The following is a 26,767-nucleotide window of genomic DNA, read 5'->3' as shown; positions in this document are numbered from 1 at the left end:
GTCTGTCCTTCTTAATCAATTAGTTTTGCTGTATCGTGTGATTTGTTCTTTTATGAAACTACTGCTTTTATAGTTCATTTCCCAGTGAAATTAAAACTCTGTTTCATAATTACCATATACTTGACATCAGTGTTTGGAGAATGTCAGTAGGTATGATATGGTAACTGCTGGTTAAATAAGGAAACACAGTATCCACAGAATATAATCTACCACTGAGCTACATCACATTTAATAGAATGATCAATTATTTTTCATAATTGGTGTTAATTCTTGCCCATTACTGTAGAGTGCATTCATGCATTTGTTGGTCTTGGGCTCTTCTGAAGAGGTTACATACAGATAAGTAAGAATCTATATTGTGCAAAACATGGAGATGCTGGGGATTGAACCCGGGGCCTCATACATGCAAAGCATGCGCTCTACCACTGAGCTACATCCGCTTTGAGTTGGTGTGTATTGATACAGAGCGATTGCTGTTCTGCATAGTACTCAAGTTCTACTACTTCCACTGTTCTAAGGTTAAACTCAGAGCACGGAGCAAAGATAACAATTATACCTTGCTGTATAGATTTCAAGGATACTGTAGGTATCATATGATAACTTTTATTTCAATGAGGAAACACAGATTCTGGGGAATATAATCTACCACTGAGCAACATCACATTTTATAGACTGGTCAATAATTTTTCATAGTTTGATTGAAACTTTTCCAATTTCTCTAGAGTATTTTAATGAATTTGTTGATCTGGAGAGGTTACATAGAGTTAAGAAAGAATCTACATTTTGCAAAACATGGAGATGCCAGAGATTGAACCCGGGGCTTCATACATGCGAAGCATGCGCTCTACCACTGAGCTACATCCCCTGTTAAAAAGTGTGGTACTCATTCGATTGCAGCTTTGCATTGTACTCAAGTTCTACTATTTTCTAGTGTTCTAAGGGTCATCTCAGAGTATAAAGCAATAAAAACCATTACACTTTGCCAGAGTTCAAGGACACCATAGTTTCCACAGCTGATGAGGATGCAAGTAGATGATCATTCCACACTTTAAATTGCTGTTAGACTTCTTCACCGGAGTCTGGGTTATCATCAGAATCCCCTACCTTATGTAATGAATGGCATGGATATTGATCAAGTATTGCCAAGTAGAGGACAGTCTTACATTCTGTTTTATCAGCAGTGTCAGAACTTGGAAGAAGGGCACATAGGATACAGGCTATGACTGCCTCCTGGGCATTGCTGACTAAGGCTTCACCAGGTATTTTGTACAGAGTTGATATGTGTTTATCTTTTCATGCATTGATTGATCACTAATTACTTGACATTCAAGCCCAAATCCATCCTCCATAGGTTCACAATGTGTTTAAAGATGTCTGTCCTTCTTAATCAATTAGTTTTGCTGTATCGTGTGATTTGTTCTTTTATTAAACTACTGCTTTTATAGTTCATTTCCCAGTGAAATTAAAACTCTGTTTCATAATTACCATATACTTGACATCAGTGTTTGGAGAATGTCAGTAGGTATGATATGGTAACTGCTGGTTAAATAAGGAAACAGTATCCACAGAATATAATCTACCACTGAGCTACATCACATTTAATAGAATGATCAATTATTTTTCATAATTGGTGTTAATTCTTGCCCATTACTGTAGAGTGCATTCATGCATTTGTTGGTCTTGGGCTCTTCTGAAGAGGTAACATACAGATAAGTAAGAATCTATATTTTGCAAAACATGGAGATGCTGGGGATTGAACCCGGGGCCTCATACATGCAAAGCATGCGCTCTACCACTGAGCTACATCCCCTTTGAGTTGGTGTGTATTGATACCGAACGATTGCTGTTCTGCATAGTACTCAAGTTCTACTACTTCCACTGTTCTAAGGTTAAACTCAGAGCACGGAGCAAAGATAACAATTATACCTTGCTGTATAGATTTCAAGGATACTGTAGGTATCATATGATAACTTTTATTTCAATGAGGAAACACAGATTCTGGGGAATATAATCTACCACTGAGCAACATCACATTTTATAGACTGGTCAATACTTTTTCATAGTTTGATTGAAACTTTTCCAATTTCTCTAGAGTATTTTAATGCATTTGTTGATCTGGAGAGGTTACATAGAGTTAAGAAAGAATCTACATTTTGCAAAACATGGAGATGCCAGGGATTGAACCCGGGGCCTCATACATGCGAAGCATGCACTCTACCACTGAGCTACATCCCCTGTGAAAAAGTGTGGTACTCATTCGATTGCAGCTTTGCATTGTACTCAAGTTCTACTATTTTCTAGTGTTCTAAGGGTCATCTCAGAGTATAAAGCAATAAAAACCATTACACTTTGCCAGAGTTCAAGGACACCATAGTTTCCACAGCTGATGAGGATGCAAGTAGATGATCATTCCACACTTTAAATTGCTGTTAAACTTCTTCTCCGGAGTCTGGGTTATCATCAGAATCCCCTACCTTATGTAATGAATGGCATGGATATTGATCAAGTATTGCCAAGTAGAGGACAGTCTTTCATTCTGTTTTATCAGCAGTGTCAGAACTTGGAAGAAGGGCACATAGGATACAGGCAATGACTGCCTCCTGGGCATTGCTGACTAAGGCTTCACCAGGTATTTTGTACAGAGTTGATATGTGTTTATCTTTTCATGTATTGATTGATCACTAATTACTTGACATTCAAGCCCAAATCCATCCTCCATAGGTTCACAATGTGTTTAAAGATGTCTGTCCTTCTTAATCAATTAGTTTTGCTGTATCGTGTGATTTGTTCTTTTATGAAACTACTGCTTTTATAGTTCATTTCCCAGTGAAATTAAAACTCTGTTTCATAATTACCATATACTTGACATCAGTGTTTGGAGAATGTCAGTAGGTATGATTTGGTAACCGCTGGTTAAATAAGGAAACACAGTATCCACAGAATATAATCTACCACTGAGCTACATCACATTTAATAGAATGATCAATTATTTTTCATAATTGGTGTTAATTCTTGCCCATTACTGTAGAGTGCATTCATGCATTTGTTGGTCTTGGGCTCTTCTGAAAAGGTTACATACAGATAAGTAAGAATCTATATTTTGCAAAACATGGAGATGCTGGGGATTGAACCCGTGGCCTCATACGTGCAAAGCATGCGCTCTACCACTGAGCTACATCCCATTTGAGTTGGTGTGTATTGATACCGAGCGATTGCTGTTCTGCATAGTACTCAAGTTCTACTACTTCCACTGTTCTAAGGTTAAACTCAGAGCACGGAGCAAAGATAACAATTATACCTTGCTGTATAGATTTCAAGGATACTGTAGGTATCATATGATAACTTTTATTTCAATGAGGAAACACAGATTCTGGGGAATATAATCTACCACTGAGCAACATCACATTTTATAGACTGGTCAATAATTTTTCATAGTTTGATTGAAACTTTTCCAATTTCTCTAGAGTATTTTAATGCATTTGTTGATCTGGAGAGGTTACATAGAGTTAAGAAAGAATCTACATTTTGCAAAACATGGAGATGCCGGGGATTGAACCCAGGGCCTCATACATGCGAAGCATGCGCTCTACCACTGAGCTACAACCCCTGTGAAAAAGTGTGGTACTCATTCGATTGCAGCTTTGCATTGTACTCAAGTTCTACTATTTTCTAGTGTTCTAAGGGTCATCTCAGAGTATAAAGCAATAAAAACCATTACACTTTGCCAGAGTTCAAGGACACCATAGTTTCCACAGCTGATGAGGATGCAAGTAGATGATCATTCCACACTTTAAATTGCTGTTAGACTTCTTCACCGGAGTCTGGGTTATCATCAGAATCCCCTACCTTATGTAATGAATGGCATGGATATTGATCAAGTATTGCCAAGTAGAGGACAGTCTTACATTCTGTTTTATCAGCAGTTTTAGAACTTGGAAGAAGGGCACATAGGATACAGGCTATGACTGCCTCCTGGGCATTGCTGACTAAGGCTTCACTGGGTATTTTGTACAGAGTTGATATGTGTTTATCTTTTCATGCATTGATTGATCACTAATTACTTGACATTCAAGCCCAAATCCATCCTCCATAGGTTCACAATGTGTTTAAAGATGTCTGTCCTTCTTAATCAATTAGTTTTGCTGTATCGTGTGATTTGTTCTTTTATGAAACTACTGCTTTTATAGTTCATTTCCCAGTGAAATTAAAACTCTGTTTCATAATTACCATATACTTGACATCAGTGTTTGGAGAATGTCAGTAGGTATGATATGGTAACTGCTGGTTAAATAAGGAAACACAGTATCCACAGAATATAATCTACCACTGAGCTACATCACATTTAATAGAATGATCAATTATTTTTCATAATTGGTGTTAATTCTTGCCCATTACTGTAGAGTGCATTCATGCATTTGTTGGTCTTGGGCTCTTCTGAAGAGGTTACATACAGATAAGTAAGAATCTATATTTTGCAAAACATGGAGATGCCGGGGATTGAACCCAGGGCCTCATACATGCAAAGCATGCGCTCTACCACTGAGCTACATCCCCTTTGAGTTTGTGCGTTTTGATACCGAGCGATTGCTGTTCTGCATAGTACTCAAGTTCTACTACTTCCACTGTTCTAAGGTTAAACTCAGAGCACGGAGCAAAGATAACAATTATACCTTGCTGTATAGATTTCAAGGATACTGTAGGTATCATATGATAACTTTTATTTCAATGAGGAAACACAGATTCTGGGGAATATAATCTACCACTGAGCAACATCACATTTTATAGACTGGTCAATAATTTTTCATAGTTTGATTGAAACTTTTCCAATTTCTCTAGAGTATTTTAATGCATTTGTTGATCTGGAGAGGTTACATAGAGTTAAGAAAGAATCTACATTTTGCAAAACATGGAGATACCGGGGATTGAACCCAGGGCCTCATACATGCGAAGCGTGCGCTCTACCACTGAGCTACATCCCCTGTGAAAAAACGTGGTACTCATTCGATTGCAGCTTTGCATTGTACTCAAGTTCTACTATTTTCTAGTGTTCTAAGGGTCATCTCAGAGTATAAAGCAATAAAAACCATTACACTTTGCCAGAGTTCAAGGACACCATAGTTTCCACAGCTGATGAGGATGCAAGTAGATGATCATTCCACACTTTAAATTGCTGTTAAACTTCTTCACCGGAGTCTGGGTTATCATCAGAATCCCCTACCTTATGTAATGAATGGCATGGCTATTGATCACGTATTGCCAAGTAGAGGACAGTCTTACATTCTGTTTTATCAGCAGTGTCAGAACTTGGAAGAAGGGCACATAGGATACAGGCTATGACTGCCTCCTGGGCATTGCTGACTAAGGCTTCACCAGGTATTTTGTACAGAGTTGATATGTGTTTATCTTTTCATGCATTAATTGATCACTAATTACTTGACATTCAAGCCCAAATCCATCCTCCATAGGTTCACAATGTGTTAAAGATGTCTGTCCTTCTTAATCAATTAGTTTTGCTGTATCGTGTGATTTGTTCTTTTATGAAACTACTGCTTTTATAGTTCATTTCCCAGTGAAATTAAAACTCTGTTTCATAATTACCATATACTTGACATCAGTGTTTGGAGAATGTCAGTAGGTATGATATGGTAACTGCTGGTTAAATAAGGAAACACAGTATCCACAGAATATAATCTACCACTGAGCTACATCACATTTAATAGAATGATCAATTATTTTTCATAATTGGTGTTAATTCTTGCCCATTACTGTAGAGTGCATTCATGCATTTGTTGGTCTTGGGCTCTTCTGAAGAGGTTACATACAGATAAGTAAGAATCTATATTTTGCAAAACATGGAGATGCTGGGGATTGAACCCGGGGCCTCATACATGCAAAGCATGCGCTCTACCACTGAGCTACATCCCCTTTGAGTTTGTGCGTTTTGATACCGAGCGATTGCTGTTCTGCATAGTACTCAAGTTCTACTACTTCCACTGTTCTAAGGTTAAACTCAGAGCACGGAGCAAAGATAACAATTATACCTTGCTGTATAGATTTCAAGGATACTGTAGGTATCATATGATAACTTTTATTTCAATGAGGAAACACAGATTCTGGGGAATATAATCTACCACCGAGCAACATCACATTTTATAGACTGGTCAATAATTTTTCATAGTTTGATTGAAACTTTTCCAATTTCTCTAGAGTATTTTAATGCATTTGTTGATCTGGAGAGGTTACATAGAGTTAAGAAAGAATCTACATTTTGCAAAACATGGAGATACCGGGGATTGAACCCAGGGCCTCATACATGCGAAGCGTGCGCTCTACCACTGAGCTACATCCCCTGTGAAAAAGTGTGGTACTCATTCGATTGCAGCTTTGCATTGTACTCAAGTTCTACTATTTTCTAGTGTTCTAAGGGTCATCTCAGAGTACAAAGCAATAAAAACCATTACACTTTGCCAGAGTTCAAGGACACCATAGTTTCCACAGCTGATGAGGATGCAAGTAGATGATCATTCCACACATTAAATTGCTGTTAAACTTCTTCACCGGAGTCTGGGTTATCATCAGAATCCCCTACCTTATGTAATGAATGGCATGGATATTGATCAAGTATTGCCAAGTAGAGGACAGTCTTACATTCTGTTTTATCAGCAGTGTCAGAACTTGGAAGAAGGGCACATAGGATACAGGCTATGACTGCCTCCTGGGCATTGCTGACTAAGGCTTCACCAGGTATTTTGTACAGAGTTGATATGTGTTTATCTTTTCATGCATTGATTGATCACTAATTACTTGACATTCAAGCCGAAATCCATCCTCCATAGGTTCACAATGTGTTTAAAGATGTCTGTCCTTCTTAATCAATTAGTTTTGCTGTATCGTGTGATTTGTTCTTTTATGAAACTACTGCTTTTATAGTACATTTCCCAGTGAAATTAAAACTCTGTTTCATAATTACCATATACTTGACTCCAGTGTTTGGAGAATGTCAGTAGGTATGATATGGTAACTGCTGGTTAAATAAGGAAACACAGTATCCACAGAATATAATCTACCACTGAGCTACATCACATTTAATAGAATGATCAATTATTTTTCATAATTGGTGTTAATTCTTGCCCATTACTGTAGAGTGCATTCATGCATTTGTTGGTCTTGGGCTCTTCTGAAGAGGTTACATACAGATAAGTAAGAATCTATATTTTGCAAAACATGAAGATGCTGGGGATTGAACCCGGGGCCTCATACATGCAAAGCATGCGCTCTACCACTGAGCTACATCCCCTTTGAGTTGGTGTGTATTGATACCGAGCGATTGCTGTTCTGCATAGTACTCAAGTTCTACTACTTCCACTGTTCTAAGGTTAAACTCAGAGCACGGAGCAAAGATAACAATTATACCTTGCTGTATAGATTTCAAGGATACTGTAGGTATCATATGATAACTTTTATTTCAATGAGGAAACACAGATTCTGGGGAATATAATCTACCACTGAGCAACATCACATTTTATAGAATGGTCAATCATTTTTCATAGTTTGATTGAAACTTTTCCAATTTCTTTAGAGTATTTTAATGCATTTGTTGATCTGGAGAGGTTACATAGAGTTAAGAAAGAATCTACATTTTGCAAAACATGGAGATGCCGGGGATTGAACCCGGGGCCTCATACATGCGAAGCATGCGCTCTACCACTGAGCTACATCCCGTTTGAAAAAGTGTGGTACTCATTCGATTGCAGCTTTGCATTGTACTCAAGTTCTACTATTTTCTAGTGTTCTAAGGGTCATCTCAGAGTATAAAGCAATAAAAACCATTACACTTTGCCAGAGTTCAAGGACACCATAGTTTCCACAGCTGATGAGGATGCAAGTAGATGATCATTCCACACTTTAAATTGCTGTTAGACTTCTTCACCAGAGTCTGGGTTATCATCAGAATCCCCTACCTTATGTAATGAATGGCATGGATATTGATCAAGTATTGCCAAGTAGAGGACAGTCTTACATTCTGTTTTATCAGCAGTGTCAGAACTTGGAAGAAGGGCACATAGGATGCAGGCTATGACTGCCTCCTGGGCATTGCTGACTAAGGCTTCACCAGGTATTTTGTACAGAGTTGATATGTGTTTATCTTTTCATGCATTGATTGATCACTAATTACTTGACATTCAAGCCCAAATCCATCCTCCATAGGTTCACAATGTGTTTAAAGATGTCTGTCCTTCTTAATCAATTAGTTTTGCTGTATCGTGTGATTTGTTCTTTTATGAAACTACTGCTTTTATAGTTCATTTCCCAGTGAAATTAAAACTCTGTTTCATAATTACCATATACTTGACATCAGTGTTTGGAGAATGTCAGTAGGTATGATATGGTAACTGCTGGTTAAATAAGGAAACACAGTATCCACAGAATATAATCTACCACTGAGCTACATCACATTTAATAGAATGATCAATTATTTTTCATAATTGGTGTTAATTCTTGCCCATTACTGTATAGTGCATTCATGCATTTGTTGGTCTTGGGCTCTTCTGAAGAGGTTACATACAGATAAGTAAGAATCTATATTTTGCAAAACATGGAGATGCCGGGGATTGAGCCCAGGGTCTCATACATGCAAAGCATGCGCTCTACCACTGAGCTACATCCCCTTTGAGTTTGTGCGTCTTGATACCGAGCGATTGCTGTTCTGCATAGTACTCAAGTTCTACTACTTCCACTGTTCTAAGGTTAAACTCAGAGCACGGAGCAAAGATAACAATTATACCTTGCTGTATAGATTTCAAGGATACTGTAGGTATCATATGATAACTTTTATTTCAATGAGGAAACACAGATTCTGGGGAATATAATCTACCACTGAGCAACATCACATTTTATAGACTGGTCAATAATTTTTCATAGTTTGATTGAAACTTTTTCAATTTCTCTAGAGTATTTTAATGCATTTGTTGATCTGGAGAGGTTACATAGAGTTAAGAAAGAATCTACATTTTGCAAAACATGGAGATACCGGGGATTGAACCCAGGTCCTCATACATGCGAAGCGTGCGCTCTACCACTGAGCTACATCCCCTGTGAAAAAACGTGGTACTCATTCGATTGCAGCTTTGCATTGTACTCAAGTTCTACTATTTTCTAGTGTTCTAAGGGTCATCTCAGAGTATAAAGCAATAAAAACCATTACACTTTGCCAGAGTTCAAGGACACCATAGTTTCCACAGCTGATGAGGATGCAAGTAGATGATCATTCCACACTTTAAATTGCTGTTAAACTTCTTCACCGGAGTCTGGGTTATCATCAGAATCCCCTACCTTATGTAATGAATGGCATGGATATTGATCACGTATTGCCAAGTAGAGGACAGTCTTACATTCTGTTTTATCAGCAGTGTCAGAACTTGGAAGAAGGGCACATAGGATACAGGCTATGACTGCCTCCTGGGCATTGCTGACTAAGGCTTCACCAGGTATTTTGTACAGAGTTGATATGTGTTTATCTTTTCATGCATTAATTGATCACTAATTACTTGACATTCAAGCCCAAATCCATCCTCCATAGGTTCACAATGTGTTAAAGATGTCTGTCCTTCTTAATCAATTAGTTTTGCTGTATCGTGTGATTTGTTCTTTTATGAAACTACTGCTTTATAGTTCATTTCCCAGTGAAATTAAAACTCTGTTTCATAATTACCATATACTTGACATCAGTGTTTGGAGAATGTCAGTAGGTATGATATGGTAACTGCTGGTTAAATAAAGAAACACAGTATCCACAGAATATAATCTACCACTGAGCTACATCACATTTAATAGAATGATCAATTATTTTTCATAATTGGTGTTAATTCTTGCCCATTACTGTAGAGTGCATTCATGCATTTGTTGGTCTTGGGCTCTTCTGAAGAGGTTACATACAGATAAGTAAGAATCTATATTTTGCAAAACATGGAGATGCTGGGGATTGAACCCGGGGCCTCATACATGCAAAGCATGCGCTCTACCACTGAGCTACATCCCCTTTGAGTTTGTGCGTTTTGATACCGAGCGATTGCTGTTCTGCATAGTACTCAAGTTCTACTACTTCCACTGTTCTAAGGTTAAACTCAGAGCACGGAGCAAAGATAACAATTATACCTTGCTGTATAGATTTCAAGGATACTGTAGGTATCATATGATAACTTTTATTTCAATGAGGAAACACAGATTCTGGGGAATATAATCTACCACCGAGCAACATCACATTTTATAGACTGGTCAATAATTTTTCATAGTTTGATTGAAACTTTTCCAATTTCTCTAGAGTATTTTAATGCATTTGTTGATCTGGAGAGGTTACATAGAGTTAAGAAAGAATCTACATTTTGCAAAACATGGAGATACCGGGGATTGAACCCAGGGCCTCATACATGCGAAGCGTGCGCTCTACCACTGAGCTACATCCCCTGTGAAAAAGTGTGGTACTCATTCGATTGCAGCTTTGCATTGTACTCAAGTTCTACTATTTTCTAGTGTTCTAAGGGTCATCTCAGAGTACAAAGCAATAAAAACCATTACACTTTGCCAGAGTTCAAGGACACCATAGTTTCCACAGCTGATGAGGATGCAAGTAGATGATCATTCCACACATTAAATTGCTGTTAAACTTCTTCACCGGAGTCTGGGTTATCATCAGAATCCCCTACCTTATGTAATGAATGGCATGGATATTGATCAAGTATTGCCAAGTAGAGGACAGTCTTACATTCTGTTTTATCAGCAGTGTCAGAACTTGGAAGAAGGGCACATAGGATACAGGCTATGACTGCCTCCTGGGCATTGCTGACTAAGGCTTCACCAGGTATTTTGTACAGAGTTGATATGTGTTTATCTTTTCATGCATTGATTGATCACTAATTACTTGACATTCAAGCCCAAATCCATCCTCCATAGGTTCACAATGTGTTTAAAGATGTCTGTCCTTCTTAATCAATTAGTTTTGCTGTATCGTGTGATTTGTTCTTTTATGAAACTACTGCTTTTATAGTTCATTTCCCAGTGAAATTAAAACTCTGTTTCATAATTACCATATACTTGACTCCAGTGTTTGGAGAATGTCAGTAGGTATGATATGGTAACTGCTGGTTAAATAAGGAAACACAGTATCCACAGAATATAATCTACCACTGAGCTACATCACATTTAATAGAATGATCAATTATTTTTCATAATTGGTGTTAATTCTTGCCCATTACTGTAGAGTGCATTCATGCATTTGTTGGTCTTGGGCTCTTCTGAAGAGGTTACATACAGATAAGTAAGAATCTATATTTTGCAAAACATGAAGATGCTGGGGATTGAACCCGGGGCCTCATACATGCAAAGCATGCGCTCTACCACTGAGCTACATCCCCTTTGAGTTGGTGTGTATTGATACCGAGCGATTGCTGTTCTGCATAGTACTCAAGTTCTACTACTTCCACTGTTCTAAGGTTAAACTCAGAGCACGGAGCAAAGATAACAATTATACCTTGCTGTATAGATTTCAAGGATACTGTAGGTATCATATGATAACTTTTATTTCAATGAGGAAACACAGATTCTGGGGAATATAATCTACCACTGAGCAACATCACATTTTATAGAATGGTCAATCATTTTTCATAGTTTGATTGAAACTTTTCCAATTTCTCTAGAGTATTTTAATGCATTTGTTGATCTGGAGAGGTTACATAGAGTTAAGAAAGAATCTACATTTTGCAAAACATGGAGATGCCGGGGATTGAACCCGGGGCCTCATACATGCGAAGCATGCGCTCTACCACTGAGCTACATCCCGTTTGAAAAAGTGTGGTACTCATTCGATTGCAGCTTTGCATTGTACTCAAGTTCTACTATTTTCTAGTGTTCTAAGGGTCATCTCAGAGTATAAAGCAATAAAAACCATTACACTTTGCCAGAGTTCAAGGACACCATAGTTTCCACAGCTGATGAGGATGCAAGTAGATGATCATTCCACACTTTAAATTGCTGTTAGACTTCTTCACCAGAGTCTGGGTTATCATCAGAATCCCCTACCTTATGTAATGAATGGCATGGATATTGATCAAGTATTGCCAAGTAGAGGACAGTCTTACATTCTGTTTTATCAGCAGTGTCAGAACTTGGAAGAAGGGCACATAGGATGCAGGCTATGACTGCCTCCTGGGCATTGCTGACTAAGGCTTCACCAGGTATTTTGTACAGAGTTGATATGTGTTTATCTTTTCATGCATTGATTGATCACTAATTACTTGACATTCAAGCCCAAATCCATCCTCCATAGGTTCACAATGTGTTTAAAGATGTCTGTCCTTCTTAATCAATTAGTTTTGCTGTATCGTGTGATTTGTTCTTTTATGAAACTACTGCTTTTATAGTTCATTTCCCAGTGAAATTAAAACTCTGTTTCATAATTACCATATACTTGACATCAGTGTTTGGAGAATGTCAGTAGGTATGATATGGTAACTGCTGGTTAAATAAGGAAACACAGTATCCACAGAATATAATCTACCACTGAGCTACATCACATTTAATAGAATGATCAATTATTTTTCATAATTGGTGTTAATTCTTGCCCATTACTGTATAGTGCATTCATGCATTTGTTGGTCTTGGGCTCTTCTGAAGAGGTTACATACAGATAAGTAAGAATCTATATTTTGCAAAACATGGAGATGCTGGGGATTGAACACGTGGCCTCATACATGCAAAGCATGCGCTCTACCACTGAGCTACATCCCCTTTGAGATGGTGTGCATTGATACCGAGCGATTGCTGTTCTGCATAGTACTCAAGTTCTACTACTTCCACTGTTCTAAGGTTAAACTCAGAGCACGGAGCAAAGATAACAATTATACCTTGCTGTATAGATTTCAAGGATACTGTAGGTATCATATGATAACTTTTATTTCAATGAGGAAACACAGATTCTGGGGAATATAATCTACCACTGAGCAACATCACATTTTATAGAATGGTCAATCATTTTTCATAGTTTGATTGAAACTTTTCCAATTTCTCTAGAGTATTTTAATGCATTTGTTGATCTGGAGAGGTTACATAGAGTTAAGAAAGAATCTACATTTTGCAAAACATGGAGATGCCGGGGATTGAACCCGGGGCCTCATACATGCGAAGCATGCGCTCTACCACTGAGCTACATCCCGTTTGAAAAAGTGTGGTACTCATTCGATTGCAGCTTTGCATTGTACTCAAGTTCTACTATTTTCTAGTGTTCTAAGGGTCATCTCAGAGTATAAAGCAATAAAAACCATTACACTTTGCCAGAGTTCAAGGACACCATAGTTTCCACAGCTGATGAGGATGCAAGTAGATGATCATTCCACACTTTAAATTGCTGTTAGACTTCTTCACCAGAGTCTGGGTTATCATCAGAATCCCCTACCTTATGTAATGAATGGCATGGATATTGATCAAGTATTGCCAAGTAGAGGACAGTCTTACATTCTGTTTTATCAGCAGTGTCAGAACTTGGAAGAAGGGCACATAGGATGCAGGCTATGACTGCCTCCTGGGCATTGCTGACTAAGGCTTCACCAGGTATTTTGTACAGAGTTGATATGTGTTTATCTTTTCATGCATTGATTGATCACTAATTACTTGACATTCAAGCCCAAATCCATCCTCCATAGGTTCACAATGTGTTTAAAGATGTCTGTCCTTCTTAATCAATTAGTTTTGCTGTATCGTGTGATTTGTTCTTTTATGAAACTACTGCTTTTATAGTTCATTTCCCAGTGAAATTAAAACTCTGTTTCATAATTACCATATACTTGACATCAGTGTTTGGAGAATGTCAGTAGGTATGATATGGTAACTGCTGGTTAAATAAGGAAACACAGTATCCACAGAATATAATCTACCACTGAGCTACATCACATTTAATAGAATGATCAATTATTTTTCATAATTGGTGTTAATTCTTGCCCATTACTGTATAGTGCATTCATGCATTTGTTGGTCTTGGGCTCTTCTGAAGAGGTTACATACAGATAAGTAAGAATCTATATTTTGCAAAACATGGAGATGCTGGGGATTGAACACGTGGCCTCATACATGCAAAGCATGCGCTCTACCACTGAGCTACATCCCCTTTGAGATGGTGTGCATTGATACCGAGCGATTGCTGTTCTGCATAGTACTCAAGTTCTACTACTTCCACTGTTCTAAGGTTAAACTCAGAGCACGGAGCAAAGATAACAATTATACCTTGCTGTATAGATTTCAAGGATACTGTAGGTATCATATGATAACTTTTATTTCAATGAGGAAACACAGATTCTGGGGAATATAATCTACCACTGAGCAACATCACATTTTATAGACTGGTCAATAATTTTTCATAGTTTGATTGAAACTTTTCCAATTTCTCTAGAGTATTTTAATGCATTTGTTGATCTGGAGAGTTAACATAGAGTTAAGAAAGAATCTACATTTTGCAAAACATGGAGATACCGGGGATTGAACCCAGGGCCTCATACATGCGAAGCGTGCGCTCTACCACTGAGCTACATCCCCTGTGAAAAAATGTGGTACTCATTCGATTGCAGCTTTGCATTGTACTCAAGTTCTACTATTTTCTAGTGTTCTAAGGGTCATCTCAGAGTATAAAGCAATAAAAACCATTACACTTTGCCAGAGTTCAAGGACACCATAGTTTCAACAGCTGATGAGGATGCAAGTAGATGATCATTCCACACTTTAAATTGCTGTTAAACTTCTTCACCGGAGTCTGGGTTATCATCAGAATCCCCTACCTTATGTAATGAATGGCATGGATATTGATCACGTATTGCCAAGTAGAGGACAGTCTTACATTCTGTTTTATCAGCAGTGTCAGAACTTGGAAGAAGGGCACATAGGATACAGGCTATGACTGCCTCCTGGGCATTGCTGACTAAGGCTTCACCAGGTATTTTGTACAGAGTTGATATGTGTTTATCTTTTCATGCATTAATTGATCACTAATTACTTGACATTCAAGCCCAAATCCATCCTCCATAGGTTCACAATGTGTTAAAGATGTCTGTCCTTCTTAATCAATTAGTTTTGCTGTATCGTGTGATTTGTTCTTTTATGAAACTACTGCTTTTATAGTTCATTTCCCAGTGAAATTAAAACTCTGTTTCATAATTACCATATACTTGACATCAGTGTTTGGAGAATGTCAGTAGGTATGATATGGTAACTGCTGGTTAAATAAAGAAACACAGTATCCACAGAATATAATCTACCACTGAGCTACATCACATTTAATAGAATGATCAATTATTTTTCATAATTGGTGTTAATTCTTGCCCATTACTGTAGAGTGCATTCATGCATTTGTTGGTCTTGGGCTCTTCTGAAGAGGTTACATACAGATAAGTAAGAATCTATATTTTGCAAAACATGGAGATGCTGGGGATTGAACCCGGGGCCTCATACATGCAAAGCATGCGCTCTACCACTGAGCTACATCCCCTTTGAGTTTGTGCGTTTTGATACCGAGCGATTGCTGTTCTGCATAGTACTCAAGTTCTACTACTTCCACTGTTCTAAGGTTAAACTCAGAGCACGGAGCAAAGATAACAATTATACCTTGCTGTATAGATTTCAAGGATACTGTAGGTATCATATGATAACTTTTATTTCAATGAGGAAACACAGATTCTGGGGAATATAATCTACCACCGAGCAACATCACATTTTATAGACTGGTCAATAATTTTTCATAGTTTGATTGAAACTTTTCCAATTTCTCTAGAGTATTTTAATGCATTTGTTGATCTGGAGAGGTTACATAGAGTTAAGAAAGAATCTACATTTTGCAAAACATGGAGATACCGGGGATTGAACCCAGGGCCTCATACATGCGAAGCGTGCGCTCTACCACTGAGCTACATCCCCTGTGAAAAAGTGTGGTACTCATTCGATTGCAGCTTTGCATTGTACTCAAGTTCTACTATTTTCTAGTGTTCTAAGGGTCATCTCAGAGTACAAAGCAATAAAAACCATTACACTTTGCCAGAGTTCAAGGACACCATAGTTTCCACAGCTGATGAGGATGCAAGTAGATGATCATTCCACACATTAAATTGCTGTTAAACTTCTTCACCGGAGTCTGGGTTATCATCAGAATCCCCTACCTTATGTAATGAATGGCATGGATATTGATCAAGTATTGCCAAGTAGAGGACAGTCTTACATTCTGTTTTATCAGCAGTGTCAGAACTTGGAAGAAGGGCACATAGGATACAGGCTATGACTGCCTCCTGGGCATTGCTGACTAAGGCTTCACCAGGTATTTTGTACAGAGTTGATATGTGTTTATCTTTTCATGCATTGATTGATCACTAATTACTTGACATTCAAGCCCAAATCCATCCTCCATAGGTTCACAATGTGTTTAAAGATGTCTGTCCTTCTTAATCAATTAGTTTTGCTGTATCATGTGATTTGTTCTTTTATGAAACTACTGCTTTTATAGTTCATTTCCCAGTGAAATTAAAACTCTGTTTCATAATTACCATATACTTGACTCCAGTGTTTGGAGAATGTCAGTAGGTATGATATGGTAACTGCTGGTTAAATAAGGAAACACAGTATCCACAGAATATAATCTACCACTGAGCTACATCACATTTAATAGAATGATCAATTATTTTTCATAATTGGTGTTAATTCTTGCCCATTACTGTAGAGTGCATTCATGCATTTGTTGGTCTTGGGCTCTTCTGAAGAGGTTACATACAGATAAGTAAGAATCTATATTTTGCAAAACATGAAGATGCTGGGGATTGAACCCGGGGCCTCATACATGCAAAGCATGCGCTCTACCACTGAGCTACATCCCCTTTGAGTTGGTGTGTATTGATACCGAGCGATTGCTGTTCTGCATAGTACTCAAGTTCTACTACTTCCACTGTTCTAAGGTTAAACTCAGAGCACGGAGCAAAGATAACAATTATACCTTGCTGTATAGATTTCAAGGATACTGTAGGTATCATATGATAACTTTTATTTCAATGAGGAAACACAGATTCTGGGGAATATAATCTACCACTGAGCAACATCACATTTTATAGAATGGTCAATCATTTTTCATAGTTTGATTGAAACTTTTCCAATTTCTCTAGAGTATTTTAATGCATTTGTTGATCTGGAGAGGTTACATAGAGTTAAGAAAGAATCTACATTTTGCAAAACATGGAGATGCCAGGGATTGAACCCGGGGCCTCATACATGCGAAGCATGCCCTCTACCACTGAGCTACATCCCGTTTGAAAAAGTGTGGTACTCATTCGATTGCAGCTTTGCATTGTACTCAAGTTCTACTATTTTCTAGTGTTCTAAGGGTCATCTCAGAGTATAAAGCAATAAAAACCATTACACTTTGCCAGAGTTCAAGGACACCATAGTTTCCACAGCTGATGAGGATGCAAGTAGATGATCATTCCACACTTTAAATTGCTGTTAGACTTCTTCACCAGAGTCTGGGTTATCATCAGAATCCCCTACCTTATGTAATGAATGGCATGGATATTGATCAAGTATTGCCAAGTAGAGGACAGTCTTACATTCTGTTTTATCAGCAGTGTCAGAACTTGGAAGAAGGGCACATAGGATGCAGGCTATGACTGCCTCCTGGGCATTGCTGACTAAGGCTTCACCAGGTATTTTGTACAGAGTTGATATGTGTTTATCTTTTCATGCATTGATTGATCACTAATTACTTGACATTCAAGCCCAAATCCATCCTCCATAGGTTCACAATGTGTTTAAAGATGTCTGTCCTTCTTAATCAATTAGTTTTGCTGTATCGTGTGATTTGTTCTTTTATGAAACTACTGCTTTTATAGTTCATTTCCCAGTGAAATTAAAACTCTGTTTCATAATTACCATATACTTGACATCAGTGTTTGGAGAATGTCAGTAGGTATGATATGGTAACTGCTGGTTAAATAAGGAAACACAGTATCCACAGAATATAATCTACCACTGAGCTACATCACATTTAATAGAATGATCAATTATTTTTCATAATTGGTGTTAATTCTTGCCCATTACTGTATAGTGCATTCATGCATTTGTTGGTCTTGGGCTCTTCTGAAGAGGTTACATACAGATAAGTAAGAATCTATATTTTGCAAAACATGGAGATGCTGGGGATTGAACACGTGGCCTCATACATGCAAAGCATGCGCTCTACCACTGAGCTACATCCCCTTTGAGATGGTGTGCATTGATACCGAGCGATTGCTGTTCTGCATAGTACTCAAGTTCTACTACTTCCACTGTTCTAAGGTTAAACTCAGAGCACGGAGCAAAGATAACAATTATACCTTGCTGTATAGATTTCAAGGATACTGTAGGTATCATATGATAACTTTTATTTCAATGAGGAAACACAGATTCTGGGGAATATAATCTACCACTGAGCAACATCACATTTTATAGAATGGTCAATCATTTTTCATAGTTTGATTGAAACTTTTCCAATTTCTCTAGAGTATTTTAATGCATTTGTTGATCTGGAGAGGTTACATAGAGTTAAGAAAGAATCTACATTTTGCAAAACATGGAGATGCCGGGGATTGAACCCGGGGCCTCATACATGCTAAGCATGCGCTCTACCACTGAGCTACATCCCGTTTGAAAAAGTGTGGTACTCATTCGATTGCAGCTTTGCATTGTACTCAAGTTCTACTATTTTCTAGTGTTCTAAGGGTCATCTCAGAGTATAAAGCAATAAAAACCATTACACTTTGCCAGAGTTCAAGGACACCATAGTTTCCACAGCTGATGAGGATGCAAGTAGATGATCATTCCACACTTTAAATTGCTGTTAGACTTCTTCACCAGAGTCTGGGTTATCATCAGAATCCCCTACCTTATGTAATGAATGGCATGGATATTGATCAAGTATTGCCAAGTAGAGGACAGTCTTACATTCTGTTTTATCAGCAGTGTCAGAACTTGGAAGAAGGGCACATAGGATGCAGGCTATGACTGCCTCCTGGGCATTGCTGACTAAGGCTTCACCAGGTATTTTGTACAGAGTTGATATGTGTTTATCTTTTCATGCATTGATTGATCACTAATTACTTGACATTCAAGCCCAAATCCATCCTCCATAGGTTCACAATGTGTTTAAAGATGTCTGTCCTTCTTAATCAATTAGTTTTGCTGTATCGTGTGATTTGTTCTTTTATGAAACTACTGCTTTTATAGTTCATTTCCCAGTGAAATTAAAACTCTGTTTCATAATTACCATATACTTGACATCAGTGTTTGGAGAATGTCAGTAGGTATGATATGGTAACTGCTGGTTAAATAAGGAAACACAGTATCCACAGAATATAATCTACCACTGAGCTACATCACATTTAATAGAATGATCAATTATTTTTCATAATTGGTGTTAATTCTTGCCCATTACTGTATAGTGCATTCATGCATTTGTTGGTCTTGGGCTCTTCTGAAGAGGTTACATACAGATAAGTAAGAATCTATATTTTGCAAAACATGGAGATGCTGGGGATTGAACACGTGGCCTCATACATGCAAAGCATGCGCTCTACCACTGAGCTACATCCCCTTTGAGATGGTGTGCATTGATACCGAGCGATTGCTGTTCTGCATAGTACTCAAGTTCTACTACTTCCACTGTTCTAAGGTTAAACTCAGAGCACGGAGCAAAGATAACAATTATACCTTGCTGTATAGATTTCAAGGATACTGTAGGTATCATATGATAACTTTTATTTCAATGAGGAAACACAGATTCTGGGGAATATAATCTACCACTGAGCAACATCACATTTTATAGACTGGTCAATAATTTTTCATAGTTTGATTGAAACTTTTCCAATTTCTCTAGAGTATTTTAATGCATTTGTTGATCTGGAGAGGTTACATAGAGTTAAGTAAGAATCTACATTTTGCAAAACATGGAGATATCGGGGATTGAACCCAGGGCCTCATACATGCGAAGCGTGCGCTCTACCACTGAGCTACATCCCCTGTGGAAAATTGTGGTACTCATTCGATTGCAGCTTTGCATTGTACTCAAGTTCTACTATTTTCTAGTGTTCTAAGGGTCATCTCAGAGTATAAAGCAATAAAAACCATTACACTTTGCCAGAGTTCAAGGACACCATAGTTTCCACAGCTGATGAGGATGCAAGTAGATGATCATTCCACACTTTAAATTGCTGTTAAACCTCTTCACCGGAGTCTGGGTTATCATCAGAATCCCCTACCTTATGTAATGAATGGCATGGATATTGATCAAGTATTGCCAAGTAGAGGACAGTCTTTCATTCTGTTTTATCAGCAGTGTCAGAACTTGGAAGAAGGGCACATAGGATACAGGCAATGACTGCCTCCTGGGCATTGCTGACTAAGGCTTCACCAGGTATTTTGTACAGAGTTGATATGTGTTTATCTTTTCATGCATTGATTGATCACTAATTACTTGACATTCAAGCCCAAATCCATCCTCCATAGGTTCACAATGTGTTTAAAGATGTCTGTCCTTCTTAATCAATTAGTTTTGCTGTATCGTGTGATTTGTTCTTTTATGAAACTATTGCTTTTATAGTTCATTTCCCAGTGAAATTAAAACTCTGTTTCATAATTACCATATACTTGACATCAGTGTTTGGAGAATGTCAGTAGGTATGATATGGTAACCGCTGGTTAAATAAGGAAACACAGTATCCACAGAATATAATCTACCACTGAGCTACATCACATTTAATAGAATGATCTATTATTTTTCATAATTAGTGTTAATTCTTGCCCATTACTGTAGAGTGCATTCATGCATTTGTTGGTCTTGGGCTCTTCTGAAGAGGTTACATACAGATAAGTAAGAATCTATATTTTGCAAAACATGGAGATGCTGGGGATTGAACCCGTGGCCTCATACATGCAAAGCATGCGCTCTACCACTGAGCTACATCCCCTTTGAGTTGGTGTGTATTGATACCGAGCGATTGCTGTTCTGCATAGTACTCAAGTTCTACTACTTCCACTGTTCTAAGGTTAAACTCAGAGCACGGAGCAAAGATAACAATTATACCTTGCTGTATAGATTTCAAGGATACTGTAGGTATCATATGATAACTTTTATTTCAATGAGGAAACACAGATTCTTGGGAATATAATCTACCACTGAGCAACATCACATTTTATAGACTGGTCAATAATTTTTCATAGTTTGATTGAAACTTTTCCAATTTGTCTAGAGTATTTTAATGCATTTGTTGATCTGGAGAGGTTACATAGAGTTAAGAAAGAATCTACATTTTGCAAAACATGGAGATACCGGGGATTGAACCCAGGGCCTCATACATGCGAAGCGTGCGCTCTACCACTGAGCTACATCCCCTGTGGAAAAGTGTGGTACTCATTCGATTGCAGCTTTGCATTGTACTCAAGTTCTACTATTTTCTAGTGTTCTAAGGGTCATCTCAGAGTATAAAGCAATAAAAACCATTACACTTTGCCAGAGTTCAAGGACACCATAGTTTCCACAGCTGATGAGGATGCAAGTAGATGATCATTCCACAATTTAAATTGCTGTTAAACCTCTTCACCGGAGTCTGGGTTATCATCAGAATCCCCTACCTTATGTAATGAATGGCATGGATATTGATCAAGTATTGCCAAGTAGAGGACAGTCTTTCATTCTGTTTTATCAGCAGTGTCAGAACTTGGAAGAAGGGCACATAGGATACAGGCAATGACTGCCTCCTGGGCATTGCTGACTAAGGCTTCACCAGGTATTTTGTACAGAGTTGATATGTGTTTATCTTTTCATGCATTGATTGATCACTAATTACTTGACATTCAAGCCCAAATCCATCCTCCATAGGTTCACAATGTGTTTAAAGATGTCTGTCCTTCTTAATCAATTAGTTTTGCTGTATCGTGTGGTTTGTTCTTTTATGAAACTACTGCTTTTATAGTTCATTTCCCAGTGAAATTAAAACTCTGTTTCATAATTACCATATACTTGACATCAGTGTTTGGAGAATGTCAGTAGGTATGATATGGTAACCGCTGGTTAAATAAGGAAACACAGTATCCACAGAATATAATCTACCACTGAGCTACATCACATTTAATAGAATGATCAATTATTTTTCATAATTAGTGTTAATTCTTGCCCATTACTGTAGAGTGCATTCATGCATTTGTTGGTCTTGGGCTCTTCTGAAGAGGTTACATACAGATAAGTAAGAATCTATATTTTGCAAAACATGGAGATGCTGGGGATTGAACCCGTGGCCTCATACATGCAAAGCATGCGCTCTACCACTGAGCTACATCCCCTTTGAGTTGGTGTGTATTGATACCGAGCGATTGCTGTTCTGCATAGTACTCAAGTTCTACTACTTCCACTGTTCTAAGGTTAAACTCAGAGCACGGAGCAAAGATAACAATTATACCTTGCTGTATAGATTTCAAGGATACTGTAGGTATCATATGATAACTTTTATTTCAATGAGGAAACACAGATTCTGGGGAATATAATCTACCACTGAGCAACATCACATTTTATAGACTGGTCAATAATTTTTCATAGTTTGATTGAAACTTTTCCAATTTCTCTAGAGTATTTTAATGCATTTGTTGATCTGGAGAGGTTACATAGAGTTAAGAAAGAATCTACATTTTGCAAAACATGGAGATGCTGGGGATTGAACCCAGGGCCTCATACATGCGAAGCATTCGCTCTACCACTGAGCTACATCCCCTGTGAAAAAGTGTGGTACTCATTCGATTGCAGCTTTGCATTGTACTCAAGTTCTACTATTTTCTAGTGTCCTAAGGGTCATCTCAGAGTATAAAGCAATAAAAACCATTACACTTTGCCAGAGTTCAAGGACACCATAGTTTCCACAGCTGATGAGGATGCAAGTAGATGATCATTCCACACTTTAAATTGCTGTTAGACTTCTTCACCGGAGTCTGGGTTATCATCAGAATCCCCTACCTTATGTAATGAATGGCATGGATATTGATCAAGTATTGCCAAGTAGAGGACAGTCTTACATTCTGTTTTATCAGCAGTATCAGAACTTGGAAGAAGGGCACATAGGATACAGGCTATGACTGCCTCCTGGGCATTGCTGACTAAGGCTTCACCAGGTATTTTGTACAGAGTTGATATGTGTTTATCTTTTCATGCATTGATTGATCACTAATTACTTGACATTCAAGCCCAAATCCATCCTCCATAGGTTCACAATGTGTTTAAAGATGTCTGTCCTTCTTAATCAATTAGTTTTGCTATATCGTGTGATTTGTTCTTTTATGAAACTACTGCTTTTATAGTTCATTTCCCAGTGAAATTAAAACTCTGTTTCATAATTACCATATACTTGACATCAGTGTTTGGAGAATGTCAGTAGGTATGATATGGTAACTGCTGGTTAAATAAGAAAACACAGTATCCACAGAATATAATCTACCACTGAGCTACATCACATTTAATAGAATGATCAATTATTTTTCATAATTGGTGTTAATTCTTGCCCATTACTGTAGAGTGCATTCATGCATTTGTTGGTCTTGGGCTCTTCTGAAGAGGTTACATACAGATAAGTAAGAATCTATATTTTGCAAAACATGGAGATGACGGGGATTGAACCCGGGGCCTCATACATGCAAAGCATGCGCTCTACCACTGAGCTACATCCCCTTTGAGTTTGTGCGTTTTGATACCGAGCGATTGCTGTTCTGCATAGTACTCAAGTTCTACTACTTCCACTGTTCTAAGGTTAAACTCAGAGCACGGAGCAAAGATAACAATTATACCTTGCTGTATAGATTTCAAGGATACTGTAGGTATCATATGATAACTTTTATTTCAATGAGGAAACACAGATTCTGGGGAATATAATCTACCACTGAGCAACATCACATTTTATAGACTGGTCAATAATTTTTCATAGTTTGATTGAAACTTTTCCAATTTGTCTAGAGTATTTTAATGCATTTGTTGATCTGGAGAGGTTACATAGAGTTAAGAAAGAATCTACATTTTGCAAAACATGGAGATACCGGGGATTGAACCCAGGGCCTCATACATGCGAAGCGTGCGCTCTACCACTGAGCTACATCCCCTGTTGGAAAGTGTGGTACTCATTCGATTGCAGCTTTGCATTGTACTCAAGTTCTACTATTTTCTAGTGTTCTAAGGGTCATCTCAGAGTATAAAGCAATAAAAACCATTACACTTTGCCAGAGTTCAAGGACACCATAGTTTCCACAGCTGATGAGGATGCAAGTAGATGATCATTCCACACTTTAAATTGCTGTTAAACTTCTTCACCGGAGTCTGGGTTATCATCAGAATCCCCTACCTTATGTAATGAATGGCATGGATATTGATCAAGTATTGCCAAGTAGAGGACAGTCTTACATTCTGTTTTATCAGCAGTGTCAGAACTTGGAAGAAGGGCACATAGGATACAGGCTATGACTGCCTCCTGGGCATTGCTGACTAAGGCTTCACCAGGTATTTTGTACAGAGTTGATATGTGTTTATCTTTTCATGCATTGATTGATCACTAATTACTTGACATTCAAGCCCAAATCCATCCTCCATAGGTTCACAATGTGTTTAAAGATGTCTGTCCTTCTTAATCAATTAGTTTTGCTGTATCGTGTGATTTGTTCTTTTATGAAACTACTGCTTTTATAGTTCATTTCCCAGTGAAATTAAAACTCTGTTTCATAATTACCATATACTTGACATCAGTGTTTGGAGAATGTCAGTAGGTATGATATGGTAACTGCTGGTTAAATAAGGAAACACAGTATCCACAGAATATAATCTACCACTGAGCTACATCACATTTAATAGAATGATCAATTATTTTTCATAATTGGTGTTTATTCTTATCCATTACTGTAGAGTGCATTCATGCATTTGTTGGTCTTGGGCTCTTCTGAAGAGGGTACATACAGATAAGTAAGAATCTATATTTTGCAAAACATGGAGATGCCGGGGATTGAACCCGGGGCCTCATACATGCAAAGCATGCGCTCTACCACTGAGCTACATCCCCTTTGAGTTTGTGCGTTTTGATACCGAGCGATTGCTGTTCTGCATAGTACTCAAGTTCTACTACTTCCACTGTTCTAAGGTTAAACTCAGAGCACGGAGCAAAGATAACAATTATACCTTGCTGTATAGATTTCAAGGATACTGTAGGTATCATATGATAACTTTTATTTCAATGAGGAAACACAGATTCTGGGGAATATAATCTACCACTGAGCAACATCACATTTTATAGACTGGTCAATAATTTTTCATAGTTTGATTGAAACTTTTCCAATTTCTCTAGAGTATTTTAATGCATTTGTTGATCTGGAGAGGTTACATAGAGTTAAGAAAGAATCTACATTTTGCAAAACATGGAGATGCCGGGGATTGAACCCAGGGCCTCATACATGCGAAGCATTCGCTCTACCACTGAGCTACATCCCCTGTGAAAAAGTGTGGTACTCATTCGATTGCAGCTTTGCATTGTACTCAAGTTCTACTATTTTCTAGTGTCCTAAGGGTCATCTCAGAGTATAAAGCAATAAAAACCATTACACTTTGCCAGAGTTCAAGGACACCATAGTTTCCACAGCTGATGAGGATGCAAGTAGATGATCATTCCACACTTTAAATTGCTGTTAGACTTCTTCACCGGAGTCTGGGTTATCATCAGAATCCCCTACCTTATGTAATGAATGGCATGGATATTGATCAAGTATTGCCAAGTAGAGGACAGTCTTACATTCTGTTTTATCAGCAGTATCAGAACTTGGAAGAAGGGCACATAGGATACAGGCTATGACTGCCTCCTGGGCATTGCTGACTAAGGCTTCACCAGGTATTTTGTACAGAGTTGATATGTGTTTATCTTTTCATGCATTGATTGATCACTAATTACTTGACATTCAAGCCCAAATCCATCCTCCATAGGTTCACAATGTGTTTAAAGATGTCTGTCCTTCTTAATCAATTAGTTTTGCTATATCGTGTGATTTGTTCTTTTATGAAACTACTGCTTTTATAGTTCATTTCCCAGTGAAATTAAAACTCTGTTTCATAATTACCATATACTTGACATCAGTGTTTGGAGAATGTCAGTAGGTATGATATGGTAACTGCTGGTTAAATAAGGAAACACAGTATCCACAGAATATAATCTACCACTGAGCTACATCACATTTAATAGAATGATCAATTATTTTTCATAATTGGTGTTAATTCTTGCCCATTACTGTAAAGTGCATTCATGCATTTGTTGGTCTTGGGCTCTTCTGAAGAGGGTACATACAGATAAGTAAGAATCTATATTTTGCAAAACATTGAGATGCCGGGGATTGAACCCGGGGCCTCATACATGCAAAGCATGCGCTCTACCACTGAGCTACATCCCCTTTGAGTTTGTGCGTTTTGATACCGAGCGATTGCTGTTCTGCATAGTACTCAAGTTCTACTACTTCCACTGTTCTAAGGTTAAACTCAGAGCACGGAGCAAAGATAACAATTATACCTTGCTGTATAGATTTCAAGGATACTGTAGGTATCATATGATAACTTTTATTTCAATGAGAAAACACAGATTCTGGGGAATGTAATCTACCACTGAGCAACATCACATTTTATAGACTGGTCAATACTTTTTCATAGTTTGATTGAAAC

General features: G+C 37.9%; 29 non-coding genes across 29 annotated transcripts; all 29 read right to left on the bottom strand.

The window, feature by feature from the left end:
* Nucleotides 1-368: 368 nt before the first annotated feature.
* Nucleotides 369-440, bottom strand: TRNAA-UGC (transfer RNA alanine (anticodon UGC)). Its single transcript has one exon. It is a non-coding gene; the product is annotated as a tRNA-Ala (tRNA).
* Nucleotides 441-793: 353 nt separating this feature from the next.
* Nucleotides 794-865, bottom strand: TRNAA-CGC (transfer RNA alanine (anticodon CGC)). Its single transcript has one exon. It is a non-coding gene; the product is annotated as a tRNA-Ala (tRNA).
* Nucleotides 866-1,738: 873 nt separating this feature from the next.
* On the bottom strand, nucleotides 1,739-1,810 carry TRNAA-UGC (transfer RNA alanine (anticodon UGC)). The gene has a single exon. It is a non-coding gene; the product is annotated as a tRNA-Ala (tRNA).
* A 353-nt stretch (nucleotides 1,811-2,163) lies between these two features.
* TRNAA-CGC (transfer RNA alanine (anticodon CGC)) lies at nucleotides 2,164-2,235 on the bottom strand. The gene has a single exon. It is a non-coding gene; the product is annotated as a tRNA-Ala (tRNA).
* Nucleotides 2,236-3,535: 1,300 nt separating this feature from the next.
* On the bottom strand, nucleotides 3,536-3,607 carry TRNAA-CGC (transfer RNA alanine (anticodon CGC)). Its single transcript has one exon. It is a non-coding gene; the product is annotated as a tRNA-Ala (tRNA).
* An 875-nt stretch (nucleotides 3,608-4,482) lies between these two features.
* On the bottom strand, nucleotides 4,483-4,554 carry TRNAA-UGC (transfer RNA alanine (anticodon UGC)). Its single transcript has one exon. It is a non-coding gene; the product is annotated as a tRNA-Ala (tRNA).
* A 353-nt stretch (nucleotides 4,555-4,907) lies between these two features.
* TRNAA-CGC (transfer RNA alanine (anticodon CGC)) lies at nucleotides 4,908-4,979 on the bottom strand. Its single transcript has one exon. It is a non-coding gene; the product is annotated as a tRNA-Ala (tRNA).
* Nucleotides 4,980-5,853: 874 nt separating this feature from the next.
* Nucleotides 5,854-5,925, bottom strand: TRNAA-UGC (transfer RNA alanine (anticodon UGC)). Its single transcript has one exon. It is a non-coding gene; the product is annotated as a tRNA-Ala (tRNA).
* A 353-nt stretch (nucleotides 5,926-6,278) lies between these two features.
* TRNAA-CGC (transfer RNA alanine (anticodon CGC)) lies at nucleotides 6,279-6,350 on the bottom strand. Its single transcript has one exon. It is a non-coding gene; the product is annotated as a tRNA-Ala (tRNA).
* Nucleotides 6,351-7,225: 875 nt separating this feature from the next.
* TRNAA-UGC (transfer RNA alanine (anticodon UGC)) lies at nucleotides 7,226-7,297 on the bottom strand. The gene has a single exon. It is a non-coding gene; the product is annotated as a tRNA-Ala (tRNA).
* Nucleotides 7,298-8,597: 1,300 nt separating this feature from the next.
* On the bottom strand, nucleotides 8,598-8,669 carry TRNAA-UGC (transfer RNA alanine (anticodon UGC)). Its single transcript has one exon. It is a non-coding gene; the product is annotated as a tRNA-Ala (tRNA).
* Nucleotides 8,670-9,022: 353 nt separating this feature from the next.
* On the bottom strand, nucleotides 9,023-9,094 carry TRNAA-CGC (transfer RNA alanine (anticodon CGC)). The gene has a single exon. It is a non-coding gene; the product is annotated as a tRNA-Ala (tRNA).
* An 873-nt stretch (nucleotides 9,095-9,967) lies between these two features.
* TRNAA-UGC (transfer RNA alanine (anticodon UGC)) lies at nucleotides 9,968-10,039 on the bottom strand. The gene has a single exon. It is a non-coding gene; the product is annotated as a tRNA-Ala (tRNA).
* Nucleotides 10,040-10,392: 353 nt separating this feature from the next.
* Nucleotides 10,393-10,464, bottom strand: TRNAA-CGC (transfer RNA alanine (anticodon CGC)). The gene has a single exon. It is a non-coding gene; the product is annotated as a tRNA-Ala (tRNA).
* Nucleotides 10,465-11,339: 875 nt separating this feature from the next.
* TRNAA-UGC (transfer RNA alanine (anticodon UGC)) lies at nucleotides 11,340-11,411 on the bottom strand. The gene has a single exon. It is a non-coding gene; the product is annotated as a tRNA-Ala (tRNA).
* A 3,097-nt stretch (nucleotides 11,412-14,508) lies between these two features.
* TRNAA-CGC (transfer RNA alanine (anticodon CGC)) lies at nucleotides 14,509-14,580 on the bottom strand. Its single transcript has one exon. It is a non-coding gene; the product is annotated as a tRNA-Ala (tRNA).
* An 874-nt stretch (nucleotides 14,581-15,454) lies between these two features.
* Nucleotides 15,455-15,526, bottom strand: TRNAA-UGC (transfer RNA alanine (anticodon UGC)). Its single transcript has one exon. It is a non-coding gene; the product is annotated as a tRNA-Ala (tRNA).
* A 353-nt stretch (nucleotides 15,527-15,879) lies between these two features.
* Nucleotides 15,880-15,951, bottom strand: TRNAA-CGC (transfer RNA alanine (anticodon CGC)). Its single transcript has one exon. It is a non-coding gene; the product is annotated as a tRNA-Ala (tRNA).
* An 875-nt stretch (nucleotides 15,952-16,826) lies between these two features.
* Nucleotides 16,827-16,898, bottom strand: TRNAA-UGC (transfer RNA alanine (anticodon UGC)). The gene has a single exon. It is a non-coding gene; the product is annotated as a tRNA-Ala (tRNA).
* A 3,097-nt stretch (nucleotides 16,899-19,995) lies between these two features.
* On the bottom strand, nucleotides 19,996-20,067 carry TRNAA-CGC (transfer RNA alanine (anticodon CGC)). The gene has a single exon. It is a non-coding gene; the product is annotated as a tRNA-Ala (tRNA).
* Nucleotides 20,068-20,942: 875 nt separating this feature from the next.
* Nucleotides 20,943-21,014, bottom strand: TRNAA-UGC (transfer RNA alanine (anticodon UGC)). Its single transcript has one exon. It is a non-coding gene; the product is annotated as a tRNA-Ala (tRNA).
* A 353-nt stretch (nucleotides 21,015-21,367) lies between these two features.
* TRNAA-CGC (transfer RNA alanine (anticodon CGC)) lies at nucleotides 21,368-21,439 on the bottom strand. The gene has a single exon. It is a non-coding gene; the product is annotated as a tRNA-Ala (tRNA).
* Nucleotides 21,440-22,314: 875 nt separating this feature from the next.
* TRNAA-UGC (transfer RNA alanine (anticodon UGC)) lies at nucleotides 22,315-22,386 on the bottom strand. The gene has a single exon. It is a non-coding gene; the product is annotated as a tRNA-Ala (tRNA).
* A 353-nt stretch (nucleotides 22,387-22,739) lies between these two features.
* Nucleotides 22,740-22,811, bottom strand: TRNAA-CGC (transfer RNA alanine (anticodon CGC)). Its single transcript has one exon. It is a non-coding gene; the product is annotated as a tRNA-Ala (tRNA).
* Nucleotides 22,812-23,686: 875 nt separating this feature from the next.
* TRNAA-UGC (transfer RNA alanine (anticodon UGC)) lies at nucleotides 23,687-23,758 on the bottom strand. The gene has a single exon. It is a non-coding gene; the product is annotated as a tRNA-Ala (tRNA).
* A 353-nt stretch (nucleotides 23,759-24,111) lies between these two features.
* TRNAA-CGC (transfer RNA alanine (anticodon CGC)) lies at nucleotides 24,112-24,183 on the bottom strand. Its single transcript has one exon. It is a non-coding gene; the product is annotated as a tRNA-Ala (tRNA).
* An 875-nt stretch (nucleotides 24,184-25,058) lies between these two features.
* On the bottom strand, nucleotides 25,059-25,130 carry TRNAA-UGC (transfer RNA alanine (anticodon UGC)). The gene has a single exon. It is a non-coding gene; the product is annotated as a tRNA-Ala (tRNA).
* A 353-nt stretch (nucleotides 25,131-25,483) lies between these two features.
* TRNAA-CGC (transfer RNA alanine (anticodon CGC)) lies at nucleotides 25,484-25,555 on the bottom strand. Its single transcript has one exon. It is a non-coding gene; the product is annotated as a tRNA-Ala (tRNA).
* Nucleotides 25,556-26,430: 875 nt separating this feature from the next.
* TRNAA-UGC (transfer RNA alanine (anticodon UGC)) lies at nucleotides 26,431-26,502 on the bottom strand. Its single transcript has one exon. It is a non-coding gene; the product is annotated as a tRNA-Ala (tRNA).
* Between the last annotated feature and the right edge of the window lie 265 nt (nucleotides 26,503-26,767).

Source organism: Pseudophryne corroboree, chromosome 4 (genome assembly GCF_028390025.1).
Source record: "Pseudophryne corroboree isolate aPseCor3 chromosome 4, aPseCor3.hap2, whole genome shotgun sequence".
NCBI classification, from domain to species: Eukaryota; Metazoa; Chordata; class Amphibia; order Anura; family Myobatrachidae; genus Pseudophryne; species Pseudophryne corroboree.
This window is presented reverse-complemented; position numbering and strand designations above follow the sequence as displayed.